The sequence below is a fragment of the Procambarus clarkii genome, chromosome 72 (genome assembly GCF_040958095.1).
Source record: "Procambarus clarkii isolate CNS0578487 chromosome 72, FALCON_Pclarkii_2.0, whole genome shotgun sequence".
NCBI lineage: Eukaryota > Metazoa > Arthropoda > Malacostraca > Decapoda > Cambaridae > Procambarus > Procambarus clarkii.
In genome coordinates this window covers 28833704-28849897 of record NC_091221.1, presented here as the reverse complement: position 1 = coordinate 28849897, position 16194 = coordinate 28833704, and positions in this window count along the sequence as shown.

Sequence of the window (16194 nt, the reverse complement as noted above, 5' to 3'; positions counted from 1 at the left end):
TTTTCATAACCTTTCAGAAGTAGTTTTGTTTCCCCTTTTTGTATATTTTACCCAAACCCACCATCCCACTTAACCTTCTTTCCTTCTTTTACTTTATTTCTCCTACTCCTTCTAACCCTCCTTTTCTATCTCTCTCCCTTATTCTCTCTCTTCCTCCCCCTCTCTCTCACTCATTTGCTCAAATGCTCTCTTGTTTCTCAAATTCAAGTCTCAATGCTCCCATTCTCTCACCCTCATTCACTTAGTTTTTCTTTTTCTCAAATTCAAGTCTTAGTGCTCCCATACTCTTCCTCCCCCTCTCTCTTACTCTTTTCTCCTCTTTTCATGCTCTCAGTCCCTTGCTCTCTTGTTTTTTCTCAAATTCAAGTCTTAGTAGATCTGATTCTTTACTATTGTAATTTTATTATTACTAAGATAAAGAATGAACTTATATGTGAAAAACAAAGTAAAAGAAGGAAAGAAGGTTAAGTGGGATGGTGGGTTTGGGTAAAAATATACAAAGGAGAAACAAAACTACATCTGAAAGGTTATGAAAAGGATAATATATTCAACAAATACGTCAAAAACACAATAAACTACATCTGAAAGGTTAGGTTAAAGGGTTGGGGAATAAGAACATATGATAGAACCTATTAAATACACTAAGATTACAAGAGGTTAGGTTAAGGGGTTGGGAAATAAGAACAAATGATAACAAACATAATAAATACAACTTATGAGCAACTTGATGAACTTTAACAAATAACCCTTGATCTGCAAAAATGACCATTTGAGAAATTAGCCCTTTGAAACGAGTAAATTCCCATATATAACAAAATCCTTTGAAATGGTTAAACACCCAATCTTAAACAAATAACACTTGAAATGCAAAAATGTCCATTCGAGAAATTAACCCTTGAAATGAGTAAATGAATATTAGACAATGATTGACGAAACACAAAAGACAAGCAGGAATACTTATGTAAGTTAGGTCATGTCTGGCTGGACTAGATAAGTTAGGATACATCAGTTTGGGAATGTAAGATTAAGTTAGGTTAAGCAGGTTAAGTTAGGTAGGGTAGGTAAGTTAGGTTAGGTTAAGTTAGGTAATGTAGGTAAGTTAGGTTAAGCAGGATAGGTTAGGTAAGTTAGGTAAGATAGGTAAGGTAAGTTAGGTTAAGCAGGTTAAGTTAGGTTATGCAGGTTAAGTTAGGTAAGTTAAGTTAGGATAGGTGAGGTTAGGTTAAGCAGGTTAAGTTAGGTTATGCAGGTTAAGTTAAGTAAGTTAGGTAAGATAGGTAAGGTAAGGTAAGTTAAGTTAGGATAGGTAAAGTTAGGTTATGCAGGTTAAGTTAGGTAAGATAGGTAATGTAAGGTAAGTTATGTTAGGATAGGTAAAGTTAGGTTTAGCAGGTTAAGTTAGGTAATGTAGGTAAGTTAGGTTAAGCAGGATAAGTTAGGTTAGGTTAGGTAAGATAGGTAAGGTAAGGTAGGATAGGTAAAGTTAGTTTAAGCAGGTTAAGTTAGGTAATGTAGGTAAGTTAGGTTAAGCAGGATAAGTTAGGTTAGGTTAGGTAAGTTAGGTAAGATAGGTAAGGTAAAGATAAGTTATGTTAGGATAGGTAAAGTTAGGATATGCAGGTTAAGTTAGGTATGATTGGTAAAGGTAAGGTAAGTCAAGTTAGGATAGGTAAAGTTAGGTTTAGGAACGTTACGTTAACTAAGTAACATTGGGTGGAGAGGATAGGTTACGTAGGTTTGAACAGTGTAGTTCAGAGAACAGTTTTAGGGTAAAGTGACTAAGAAATATATTTTATCAGAAGTGCAGGTTTGGTATGAAAAGGTGAACTAGTTACATTTTGGAGAGAAATTTTATGACTGAAGATGTCCTAAAGAATATCATGATGGAAGAAGGAGAGTTTCTTTGATGAACGAAGGTGTCTTAGAGAACAACTTTTTGGAGAACGAAGGTGAATTAGAGATCACTTTGATGACTCTGAGTATAACTTTGATCAACGAAGATGGATTGGAAAGTTTCTCTAATGAACGAAGGTGACTTAGAGATTAACTTTTATGATTTAGAGAACATCTTTGATGTCTTAGAGAACAACATTAATGTCTTAGAGAACAACTTTGATGACTATGAGAAAAACTTTTATGTCTTAGAGAACAACTTTGATGAGGAAGATTAACTTTAGATGTCTCTGAGAATAACTTTTATAACAGGAATTTACTTTAATGAACAAAAGTGAGTTAGAGAATATCTTTTGATGACTCCGAGAATAACTTTGATGAACAAAGATGTTTTGGAAAGTTTCTCTGAAGAACGAAGATGACTCTGAGAATAACTTTTGTTAGCTCTTAGATTTAGAATAACTTAACTTAACTTGTTAGCTCTCTCAATGAATTAACTTAATTAACCCCATTGTCAACTAGTGGGGCTAGGTATCCTAAGTCTCCTTGTTTCATTTTCTGACTTAATTTTTAACTTACTCTTAACTAGTCATTTACTGAAATTATTTAATTGAGTGCATTAATAGTTCTTCAGGTCTTATTAATTATACAGTCATAACTGAACTATTTATAGTTAATAATCATTAGCTTAAATTTGCCTATGTTTATTATTCAACTTTTCTTTGATTTCATTTATTACCTAGGTTGCCTAGCCTCGCCATGCTCCCTTACTCCATTGTATCCCTGGCTTTGCCTGTATCTCAAATTGCAAATTGTTACTTACAGTGTACCTGAGAGTACTTGTAAGCAATCTACTTCATTTTTTCTTTTTTGCTCAATTTGTTTTTGTATTGTTTAGTCTTATTTATATCTTTGTTTTGTATTTCTATATCTTTTGTTTTGTATAGTCCATGTTTATATGTTTTTCTTTAATCTCATTCATTACCTAGGTTGCCTAGCCTAGCCATACTCCCTTACTCCATTGTACCCCTGTAAGCCCCTTGTAAGCTACCTCATTTTTTTCTTTTGTTATTCATTTTGTGTTTGTTTTGTATAGTATTGTATACATATTTTTCCCTATTTTATAGCTTAATTCTACCTTGTAATTTGCCTTTCTTGCCTTGTTTTTCCTGCAATCAGCTTTTTTATGCAGACAAGTATAGACCCAGAACTAAACCTCTTATCCACTATCTATGACAATCATCACTTTAATGATCTAAATTGCAGATATTTTGCAGCACATGATGTAAACAATGTATTAACTCATAATCACAATATCTCTGTAATCAACTTGAACGTTAGATCCCTAGGTAAACACTTCGATGATGTTAGTGCCTTGATTGAAACTATTGACAACAAATTCTCTTTTATTAAACTTACTGAAACATGGTTGAAAGAGGATACTACTCAACTCTTTAACATGCCTAACTACTCGGCAATTCACAACTGTCGTCAACTTCAGAGAGGTGGTGGCACTGCTCTTTACTACCACCAAGAACTAACATGCTTAAAAGAAATTAGAACTAGAGACTGCTATGGGGAGTATATCTTCGCCAGCTTCAGAGTCAAGGGTGCCGAGTCTGTCCTGTCTGTGGGTGCAGTCTATAGAATTCCTAACACTGATGTGTCCGAATTCAACTCAAACCTTAGAAATCTAATACTTGATAACAGACTGAACAAAAGCCATCTAATTATCGCAGGGGACTTTAATATTGACCTCTGCGAGCCTGAACACCCTACTGCTGTTAGCTTCCTCAACTGTATGAATTCCTGCTTCCTCATACCCTTAATCACTAGACCTACTAGAATCACTGTTAGCACTGCCACGACTCTAGATCACATCTGGACAAACATAACCTCTCCGCTTACTTCAGGTATAATCACCAATAGCACTACAGACCATTACCCCACATTTCTCTTAACTAACATTAGCACACCACCTCTAGAGTCAAGAGAGTTACGTTTTAGACTGCACAATGAAACTGCTATAGACAATTTTATAACTGCTGCTGATAATGTCAACTGGGAGTCCGAGTTAGATAACGTAGAGGACATCAACCTAGCAGTGCAATCTTTTCTTCAAAAAACTCTTAGCCTTTATAACACCCACTGTCCTATGCTTACAAAACAAGTCACAACCAAAAGGCTTAACAATCCCTGGCTTACAAAGGGAATACTTAAATCCATTAATAAAAAACATGACCTTGAGAAGAAGTATAGGTTAGGAATTGTCTCCAAAGAATTCTCAAAGAATTACTCATTATTGCTATCTAAGATAATTAGACGAGCCAAAACTAAATACTACGAAGATAAATTTACCCAAATAAAGAGCAACATTAAACAAACTTAGAGCACAATTTCACAAATATTGGGATCAAAGAAGTCTTTAAATAACAAACCAACACTCCTGTCCAATAACGATGGTCAGCTTTCAGCCTCTGATTCTGCTATTGAGTTCAATAGGTTTTTCTCTTCCATTGGGTCATCCCATGCAAATGATATTCCATCTTCCAGTACTGACATTAAGGACTATCTTACAAGGTAACTATCCACAGTCTCTCTACCTAAAGCCTATTAATTCCACTGACGTCAATGAGATAATCCTTTCCCTTAAAACCAAGTCTAGTGCCCTTGAGGAGATACCAACTTTAATTTACAAAAAAGCCTCCAGATCTTTAGCCCCTGCTATTGCTTTGCTCTTCAACAAGTCACTTGAACTCCAAACCTTTCCAGATATTCTAAAAAAAAGCGAGAGTAACGCCTGTCCACAAATGTGGTGATCTCACAGATGTTAACAACTACAGACTTATATCAATCCTGCCAAACTTGTCAAAAATTTTTGAAAAACTTATCTATAAGCAGCTTTACTCATATCTAGCCAAACACAATATACTTAGCCCTTGCCAATATGGCTTCAGACCCAAAAAAAGCACTAACGATGCACTTATTAGTATGCTTAACTCGATTCATACAGCTCTTGATGAAAATGAGTTCCCTGTTGGGTTATTTGTGGACCTGCGTAAAGCTTTTGACACTGTCAACCACCAAAACCTTCTTCTTAAATTACATCATTATGGAGTCAGAGGACACTCCCTGCAATACCTCAAATCCTACCTTACTGACAGGCTCCAGTATGTTTCTGTGAATAATACAATTTCTCCCACCCTACCCATCAACATTGGTGTTCCTCAGGGCAGCATACTTGGCACTCTCCTCTTTCTCATCTACATTAATGACCTTCCAAATGCCTCCCAACACCTCAAACCAATTCTATTTGCTGACGACACAACCTTCATTTACTCCAGCCCTGACTCCCTTGCTCTAAATGCCACAGTAAATACTGAGCTAAATAAAGTCCATCTTTGGCTAACTGCCAACAAACTCACCCTTAACATTGACAAAACTTTCTATATTCTGTTTGGCAATAAATCCTCTAATCAAATAAATCTCAAAATAAACAATACCCAAATTTGTAACAAATTATATGGCAAATTCCTTGGCATTCTCATTGACTAAAAGCTGAATTTCCAGGGACACATTCTAAATATATCAAAAAAAGTTTCAAAAACTGTGGGCATTCTTTCTAAGATCAGATATTATGTACCACGCCCTTCCCTGGTGACTCTCTATTACTCCCTTATCTATCCATATCTCAACTATGGTATTTGTGCTTGGGGCTCTACTACCCATAATCACTTACGTCCTCTAATTACTCAACACAAAGCTGCAATTAGGACAATATCCAACTCTGGCCCCAGACATCACTCAGTACCCCTACTCAAATCTCTGAATATGTTAGACATTAAGTCACTGCACATTCTCTCATGTGTATTATACATATATAAAACGCTAAACTATAATGCCAATCCTGACGTCAAAAGCTTCATATTAGGCTGTAACAGAACCCACGAGCACTACACCAGAAATAAATACAGTTTTGATATTCCTAGAGTACGACTTAATCTAACTAGAAATGCTCTACAAATCAAGGGGCCCAGAATGTGGAATGACCTTCCCAACCATGTTAAAGACTGTACCTCTCTCAACCAGTTTAAGATAAAAACGAAGCTATACCTAATAAATTCCCTGTAACCTACCTTACCCTTCTATTGTCAACCAATGTCTGTTTTTTTTTTTTAAGAGCGCTGTTTGTCGACATAATTGTATTTGTGCTGCTTTTTCAGCTATGTTTTCATTTCTTGTTTTCATTTTACTCTTTATGCTCAATTAGTATTAAGCTTGTCATTTAAGTTTTTCATGCCCGAAATGCTTTGCGTAATAGTGGCTTTAGGGGGCATATTGTTGTAAAATTAAAAGTTGTTCAATTTGCTTATAAATTTATTTATGAAATGGTTATAAAAAGCGCTGCAGCTGGTCGAAGTTTCACCATCACACCCTAAACAGAAAAGGAGAAAAAAAATACACAACGAATTATGCAACGAATTTTCAAATAGTTTCAGGGAACACATGTGTCAACTAAAATCATTTCTATAACACTCATATATTAAACTTAGCACATAATAAAGGATTGTAGTGATCAGTTTTATCAAAAAAGTGTTTAGTGCAATAATATAATTATTCAAAGTTACCCTTCTAAAAAATATGCAATATATGATATTTATAAATTTCTATAAAATCAACAAATAGACTTTGGACTAAAATGTCTACTACAATCTGTAGAAGCACAAACGCTACATATAAGGTGTAATTTGCATGTAAATCGATTAATAAATGAAAACTCTGAAGTACTTTGAATTTGTAAATTACTTTCCAGTGTAAAATAAAGATCCAAGTTCGGCCACCTGTAGCTGAGCTTGACTTCGACAGATTTCGTTCATAATTGGCACCCTTGCAGATAGGCATCCATTGAGCAAGGTGTGCAAGTTTCATGCAAATCCCTTGATAACAAACGAAAAAAAAAAAAATTGGCCAAAAAAAAGAAGAAAAACAAAAATTTAGATATAAATATATTGCACATACATATTACAATTATTACAAGAGTTTGTGCTTCTACAGCACATAGTAGACATTTTAGTTGAAACATGTGTTCCCTGAGATTATTTGAGAATGTTGAACATTCGTTGCATAATACGTTGTGTATTTTTTTTCTCCTTTTCTGTTTAGGGTGTGATGGTGAAACTTGGACCAGTTGCAGCCCTTTCTATAACCATTTCATAAATAAATTTATAAGCAAATTGAACAACTTTTAATTTATAACGATTTAAAACGATATGCCCCCTTTAGGCATTGTATGTACTAGCTCTACCTATAAGTCAACCAATCTTTGTAAAAATTTCTTGTATGTATGTACCTTACCTAAATAAACATTTATTTATTTATTTATTTATTTTAACTTTGATGACTTTGAGAATGTCTTCGAGAACATGAGTAGTATTTTGTTAGCTCAGAGAATAACTTTTTGATGACATAGAGAATAACTTTTTATGTCTTAGAGAAGAACATTGATGGCTTAGAGAGAATATCTTTGATGAAAGATGATGTCTTAGATTAACTTTGACGTCTCTTGGAATAACTTTTATGACTTTGAGAACAAGTTTGATAGCTCTGAGAATGACTTTTATGCCTCTGATATTAACTTTAATGAACGAAGATGTCTTAGAAAGTTTCTCTGATGAACGAAAGGTTACTTAGAGAATAACTTTTATGCCTCTGAGTGTTACGGACCCGAGCCCAACGTCCGAGCACGGAGCAGTGACGACCACGCCATCTGTGGGTCAGCTCCCGAAACCCTCTCCAAATGGACGGCGCTATCAAGTGAGGACAGGAAATACCAGCCACAAGGGCCAGTTTCCCGTCCTAATCAGCTCATAACACAGCCGCTGCTGACCTCTGGTGAGGTGGAGCTTAGACAGCAAAGCCATCTATGGAGTGGATACGTCGGGCGTTTGTGTCTAAGCCTGTAAGTAAGGTGTCTTAGTGTGTCTCTATTACTGATGACGTGTCTGATTACAGAGTCGACCTGGGACTGCTGAATCGGACAGTGGATCAGTCTACCCAAGGCAGTCGTCTCGTCTCCAAGTGTTTGCTGCAGCAGCTGTGAGTCGCCCCCCGGATGAACACTGTGGTGTTACCCTGCCTGTGACGTGGCAGTTGAGGGATTGTAGTACCCAGAACTGACAGGTGGAGACGCTTAACCACTGGGGTGTTGTGGCAAGGAGAGTGGTCTGTGGGATCACACGAGGCTCCTGACTAGGGTTCGCGACCTTAGTATCGATCGTGGGGTGGACTAACCAGCGTCGCTGATTAGAACCTGCCAGCTACCGGCTGGACTTGTGGTTGATGGCCTCCACGACGGTGCCCCCAGTGGAACTGTGATTTGGCTGGCCTTTGGCCAGGGTAGACTCGAGCGGATCGAAGGATTCATCGTAAGGCCACAAGAGCACCAAGAGCTTAGCATCGTGAGCACCGTAGAACACTCCGCGTCTTCAGAAGAAGATTACTTTGTAGATAACATTGTTTATACCCCCCCTCTCTGTGTAACCTTTTATATATATATTTATTGGTGACGGTAATTATATTATTAAGTTTTTGACTTTATTTCCCTTCCCCTTTAATTTACTTGCGTTACATATCTCATCCCTTGAAAGCCTCTACTGGATTGGGGCCGGATACCCTTCCTCTAACAACATCAGAGTAAGAACCCGGTTGCGACCCGAGAGGGCCGTAACACTGAGAATAGCTTTTATGCCTCTGAGAATAACTTTTATGTCTCTGAGAATAGCTTTAATGCCTCTGAGAATAACTCTGATGTCTTAAAGGATGTCTTTGATGTCTCAAAGGATGTCTTTGAGGATGCGAGTAATTTTTTAAGTGTTTGAGAGTGTCTTTGATATCTCGAAGAGTGCCCTTGAAGTCTTAAAGGATGTTTTTGATGTCTCAAAGGATGTCTTTGCGTGCAACTTTGATGTCTTTGAGTAAGTCCTTGATGTCTCAAAGAGTGTCTTTGATTTCTCGAAGAGTAACTTTGATGACACTGAGAGTGTCTTTGTTATCTCAAAGAGCACCTTTGACTATTTTTCTTACTTAACGACATAATTTTAGTTAGGAAAATGATGAATATGACTATTTTAGCGAAATGAAAGGTTACTTTAGTTAAGAACAGTGTTGGAAAGAGGCAACACATGAGAGAAGTTATATTTCAGTTAAGAAATGACAGGGAAACATGATGAAGTAACTATTTTTTTAGTTGACTGATGAATACTTTTAGTTAAGGAAAAAGACAAAATATGATGAGGGAGACTATTTTTGTTCTCCCCAAAGTATAATGTCAGTCAGGAACAGTGATGAAAGATATTTTTGGTTATTTTTTCTTACTTGACGAAAACATAATGGCTGTTACGAAATGATGAACAAGGCTATTTTCAATTACTTGACGATGGATAAAGTTAGTTATGAACAGTATTGGAAACATTTCCTTTGACTATTTTTGCTAAGAGAAAGGTTATTTTAGTTAAGAACAGTGATGGTAAGATTCCTTTGACGATTTTTAGCAAAGAGAAAGGTTTTTTTAGTTAAGAACGGTGTTGAATGAGAATAATCCTGACTATTTTTGGTTGATTGGATAATAAGTTTAGTTGAGAAATGACGAAAGTGACTATGTTTTAGTTGATTGGCAAAAGATTTTTAGTTAAGAAGTAACAAGAAAGGTTTGTCTTTGTAAATTTGGAACTGAATAAAGTGTAGAATTGTTTAAGAACAGGGTTGGTAGAACTATTAAGTTGATTACGAGAATTACTTTGACATAGTTTTGCAAATAAAAACTGGGTGACTAAAATTGTTGAGGGAACTGTATTGCAGTATAATATTATTTGACAAAGAACTAGTTAGTGAATGGAAGAAACAAATTGGTTTAAAGAAACAAAGAACATAAAAAATTGAGGTTAAGTAGGAAATGAACACAGTGAACATATGGTGAACGCAGAAAACATGTAAGAAAAAAGTTGATGAATAGAGTGAACATGCAGGGAATATGAACTTATAGAGAATATGAAGACATGATAAGGAACATAGGGAATACAAAGAATGAACACTGAACATGTGAAGAACAAGCTAAGAACATTGAGAACATGAATATTGAGTATAAAAGTTATACAGAGAACATATGATGTACATAAAAACATGACAAAGAACATAGTGAACATACGGGGAAAATGGTAGAAAAAATTTGAACTGAGCATGCTGTGAACATTTGTAGAACATGGAGTGAACACAGAAAACATGGAAAAAATGTAAAGAACACAGCTGAATATAGAGAAAATATGCAAATACAGTATGATTATTGAAGGTTTGGATACGTTGGGGTTGAGAAGGTAAGGGAGGGAAAGGGTAAGGTTATTACTCTGATAAAGAGATAGGCTGGAGAGGGACTTGATCGGATATATTTATGTTCGATGATCTAAGTGAAGAACATGAGTTGGAAATTGGTAATATCAGTTTGATTTTACTACGTTAGAAGTAAGGTGATCTTAAATCTCAGGTGATTTAGTTGGAAAATAAAGAACTTGTACAAAATGAACTAAGCTGGGGGACAAGAGTTGAAACTTGATAACTGAACTGGCTTTTATTTACTGTCTGAAAATGTAGTTGGGTGTTTAAATCTCAGGGGGATTTGGACTGATAGTAATGAATTTACAGGAGTGAACTTGGACAGAGGACAAGAGCTAGAGTTTTATAATTGTTTACATCATATTTACTATGTCTGAAATACAGAGGGTAAAAATTTCAGGGAAATTGATGGGTTATTTACAAAGATACGAGAGAGAACTAAGGTGGGGACGAGAGCTGGAGCTCGTTAACTGTTTTGATCTTATTTACGGTGCCTGAAATACAGAGGGTAAAAATTTCAGGGGAATTGATAGGATATTAACAAAGACTTGAGGGGGAAGTAGGGTGGGGGGACGAGAGCTGGAGCTCAGTAACTGACTTGATCTTATTTACTAACTTTGAAGTATGTCTGCTTTAAATTTCGGGAAAATTGGTCTGTTACTAACGATCTTGTACAAATGAACTAAGCTGGGGGACAAGAGCTAGAGTTTGATAATTGTTTGAATTTACTAATCTACGTCTGACATACAGCGGGTAGAAATTTCAGGGAATTTGATAGGATAATACCAAAGACCCAAGAGGGAAGTAAGGTGAGGAACAAGAGCTGGAGCTCAGTAACTGACTTGATCTTATTTACTGTGTCTGAAATACAGAGGGATAAAATTTCAGGGAATTTGATAAGGTATTAACGAAGACCCGAGAGGGAAGTAAGGTGGGGGACAAGAGCTGGAGCTCAGTAACTGACTTGATCTTATTTACTGTGTCTGAAATACAGAGGGATAAAATTTCAGGGAATTTGATTAGGTATTAACGAAGATGTGCGAGGGAACTAAGGTGGAGGACAAGAGCTGAAGCTCGGTAACTAAATTACTGTATTGAACTACGTTTGAAATATGATTATTTTTAAATTTTAGAGGGATTGGACTGTTAGTATTCATTATACGACAGGGGACTAAGGCGGGGGATAGGAGCTGGAGCTCGATAACAAAATTATTGTATTTTAATATATTTGAAATAGCTGTGTTTTAAATCTCGAAGAAAATGATAGGATACTAAAGAAGATGTATTAGTAAAACTAAGGTGGGAACGTGAGCTAGACCCTGACTTTGTTTATATATGTAAAACTGACTAGTTTAATGAAAAGGAACTATGAATGAACAATATGAAGGAGAGGGACGGTCCAGATATTATGGAGAAGATAAGATAAGATTAAGAGATGACCTGCATGCGGCGTCTGGCTGACGGTCTAAAGTAAACACAGGTGCGGCGAGAGATTGTGAGGTAAGGGGAAGGGAGGGGTGTGATGTACGAGCAGGAGATGCAGGGGAGGAGGGGGCAGGAAAATGATTTAGTTATATAGCAATATACTAGTTTCTAAGTAAGAATCCAACTTAAACATATAATGCCTAAATATCTGTTTATTATTGGTTGGAACTATGAAAAAAAAATTCTCCCATATGAACTCTTAACAAACTTGTAAGACATTATTTTCCTCATAAGAACGCTTAACAAACTCGTATGACATTATTTCATCATAAGAATTTCCTTAATTCCACATCAGTGACTTGAATTTTGCCCATAAGAACTCTTAACAAACTCGTATGACATTATTTTCATCATATGAACTCTTAACAAACTTCTATAACCTCAGAAATTACTCACTCATAAGAATTCCTTATTTCCAAATCTGTGACTGCCCAAATTCACCAAGAAACCTTAAAGCGCTACACACGATATTTCTGACCTGAAACCCCCGAAGCGCTACACACGATATTTGACCTGAAAACCCCCTAGCGCTACACACGATTTTGGACCTGAAAAAAAAAAATTGTCTGTGGCGCTTACCCCCTACTACTGCTTAGAACCTGCCTCCATACTCCCCCATGTTAGGTTTGTGGTGTTATAATATTATATGAATATATTTATAATATTATATGTATGTATATATAATATGTGTACAGTATATTTATAATATTACATATGTTTATTTGTTCAAGTTTATGTGGGGGTACTTATCGCCTTGTGGAGAAATATGGTCCTCTTGGGGACCATACAGTTGACCGTTGTTTGTCCCAGGTCGGGGGGCAGGATGCCACCGGTTGCCAGTTACTTGATTTATACACTAATTATTTGCCTGTAAAATCCTAAGGGAATTTCTGCTTAATTCCGGCTTGCAATGTTATTCACTTACTCTATTACTAGTTCCTAGATCCACTTTCCCGTATTACCATATATATTGCCAGTATATTATCACTGAGGGAGTATACTGTTACTGAGGGACGTCCCCTACACTGTGTAGGCCTCGTGGCTGTGCTGTAAACAGCCAAGTGTGATGCCTCCTCCACAACTTTACATTTATACTTTTTCTATGTACAATTCTCTAACACTATCCACTAATTTATATGTTATGTTACACGTTCTACTTCACTGTTCAATGAATCACTGCTCGCTTTATTTGATATATATATCGCTTATGCCTGTACACATGAGCCTGGTGGCACTGGCTCACCACGTGGTCCCAAGTTTATTCTGTATTTAACTCAAAGTTCCATTGTTAATTTCTGTATTCAACTGTCTTACGGGTCACTATGCACTTGGTGATCATTGTGGGCCGTAATCCATGGTTGTAATCCTAAAAAAGCCCGGTTTATTCCAGTGTTTTCACGGAGCGCGACGACGACACGTCCGTCCCCTCCACCGCGAACTACTACTAGCAAACAACACTTGTTGAAGTTTGGGAAAAGATACGAAAAATCTCTAGAAGCAACCCAACCAAAACACTGCACCACAGCCCACTAGAACAAGCAAACATTGATCAAGGCGAACCTTGATCAATGAACACTAACATCAAGCTACAACTCACTTCCAATTAACATACAGCACAAACTTAATGACACATGCCCCAACAGACAACGAACCATCAATCTTGCCTGTACAGCTATAGACATGTCGGACCTTAATGATGTAAATGAATGGGAATTAAATCATGCACTAAAGATGGGCAAATCAATTGCTCCTGGAGAGGACGGTATTACTTACAGTTTACTGAGATTAGTTTCACAAGTACCAGGTAATCCACTTTTAGTGTTGTACAGAATGAGTTTAAGTGAAGGAGTGCAGAGTTCTGATGCTTGGACAAAGAATGTCATTGTTCCCATCCCCAAACCACACTCAGATAATTATAGACCAATATCTCTAACATTGTGTGTCTGTAAAGTGCTTGAACGCATTGTCCTTTAACCGACTCATATATCGTATACAGGGGCACCTGTCACCCCAACTGTTTGGATTTATGCCTCGCTCAGTACACAACACTGTTTTGCTGAATACTTCGCTCATATTGACGCTTCCCCTCAAACAGTTTTCATCGACCTAGCAGCAGCTTTTGATACAGCAAACAGAGAAATCATACTGGAACAGCTTGCTGAGCTGGAAATCCAAGGAAAATTACTGAAATGGATAAGGGCCTATTTGTTTAATCGAACAGCATATGTTTTGTTTAATGGTATTAAAAGCACAGAGAGCAAACTCTTTGAACTGGGAACTCCACTAGGAGGGGTCCTCAGCCCCTTGTTATTCAACGTTCTGATGCATAAACTTATTAAAGATCTTCCAACTAATAATGAAGACACTGTCATTTGTTATGCTGATAATATATGTTTACAGTCTGCCCCCGAGCCTAGAATGCAAGTTCTGCTCGATGCTTTTGCTACTAGAGCTGAGGAATGTGACCTCCTTGTCTCTGTACAGAAAACTCGTGCGCTCATTCCGTGTGGTATTCCACCACCCAATTATAATATAGATGGACGAGCATTTGAGAACTGCGAGTCTTACAGATTGGTGTCCTCATTAACGTCCCTGGGTACCTTTCTTCTCTTAAGAGGAGACTCTGGGAGAGATTAAAGCCCTTGTGGGTCCTTGTTGGTGTCAATCATGGAATTAACGTGAAACTTGCTAGAATGTTTTATGTATCATTTATACGCTCTGTGATTGACTACAATGCTCTACATCTCACACTGTATACAAAGAGCTGAAATCTCTTGAAACCTTGCCAAATGAAGCTATGCGTCTCATCCTTGGGGTTCCAAAGTTCACGAGAATAGTTAATATGAGAGCAGAGTTAAAATTACTTACCATAAGTGAGAGAATTTTGTCTATCAGCACAGTTTTCGGCTTGAAGGCATTGAGTAGATCTCGGCAACACATGAAGTTTCAAGCTAAACTTTCTAATATGCTACACTCACCTGAGTTCTATAGAAGAAGAACGAAATATGATTATGCATTTTGGTTCTACAAAGTAGCCAACTCCATCAAAATATTTAATTTGTACCCAACTCAATTAATGATTAATCAACCAATTCCTCCATGGGATATCAGTGGATTTTGTAAATGCGCCCAAGAAAGATAGTGTGCACTCTACACTCTTATAACAGTTAACACTGAAAAGCATCACTGAGAGTACTCAAGGTATGGGTAACGGTGTGTATCAGTGCAATACCGACGGTTCTGTAGAAGAAGGTGGACGATGTACCGGATGTGCATGTAATTTATTTGAACAATCTTCTCTCGTACATACAGCAATGAAGCGCGTCAATGACTGGGCAAGTACAACTCAAACCGAACTTGCAGGCATATACCTTGCCACTGAATTTTTAAAGGACAAAGGCAGTGGACTTATATACTGTGACTCGCAGAGTGCACTCCTGGCATTGAACCCACATAGTAGTGACACCCAGAAAATAGTCAGTGATATTCGAATGAATGTTTTAGCTGTTAAAGAAAACAGATTGTAAATTAAATTCCTATGGATACCATCACATGTTGGCATCTCAAGGCATGACATTGTTGATATGCTTGCAAAGACAGCCTGTAGAAAACCAATAATAGAAACTGATATGGGTGTTTCATTAGCAGTGACAAAGAGAATACTTAAACAAATATCTAATGAAGATCTCACCGACCTAACAAAGCCCTGAAAGTTGTAGTATTAAATATTATGATAGATATCGTGGGGAGACATTCACATATGGGACTAATGGAACAAGAACTCGGCAATGTGATGTTATAGTGGCCAGAATATGTATAGGATATAGACGTATCTGGCAGCTTTCTCAAAACCCAAATGTCGAGTACACAATGTGTCAACTTTGGGAAACAGAAAACATGCACTCACTTGAACATTATATTGTAGAATGTCCCATATTGACTGGCTTTCGCCCTCCTGGGCTAAGGTATGCTGAACTCTGTAACTACTATATGAGTACTGGAACACTTGATGATATATTGGACTTGTACCCTAGATTGACCATGTAATGTATCACTTATACAATGTATGTATGTGATGTAATTATATAACCTGAGCTTGTAAAAGCACCTCAATAACCTTCAGTGATTAAGTGCTTAATTGCACACTAGTTTCTCTTTCAGCTCTCTCACCCTGTCAGAGTATAAGAGACAAATGTATGTGTATAGATGTGTAAGTACATATGTACGTATATATGTATATGTACGTATATGTGTGTGTTTGTATATGTATGTGTATAAAGTATATATGAAACCTGATCCGAATTACATTTCACCTTTGTAAATGCACATTAATGACACTATGTAAAAGACACATCGAACATTTTATGTAAGGCATACGTAAATCTGTGTATCTATGTATTTAAGTATGTAGGTTAGCTTAGCATTTTAAAA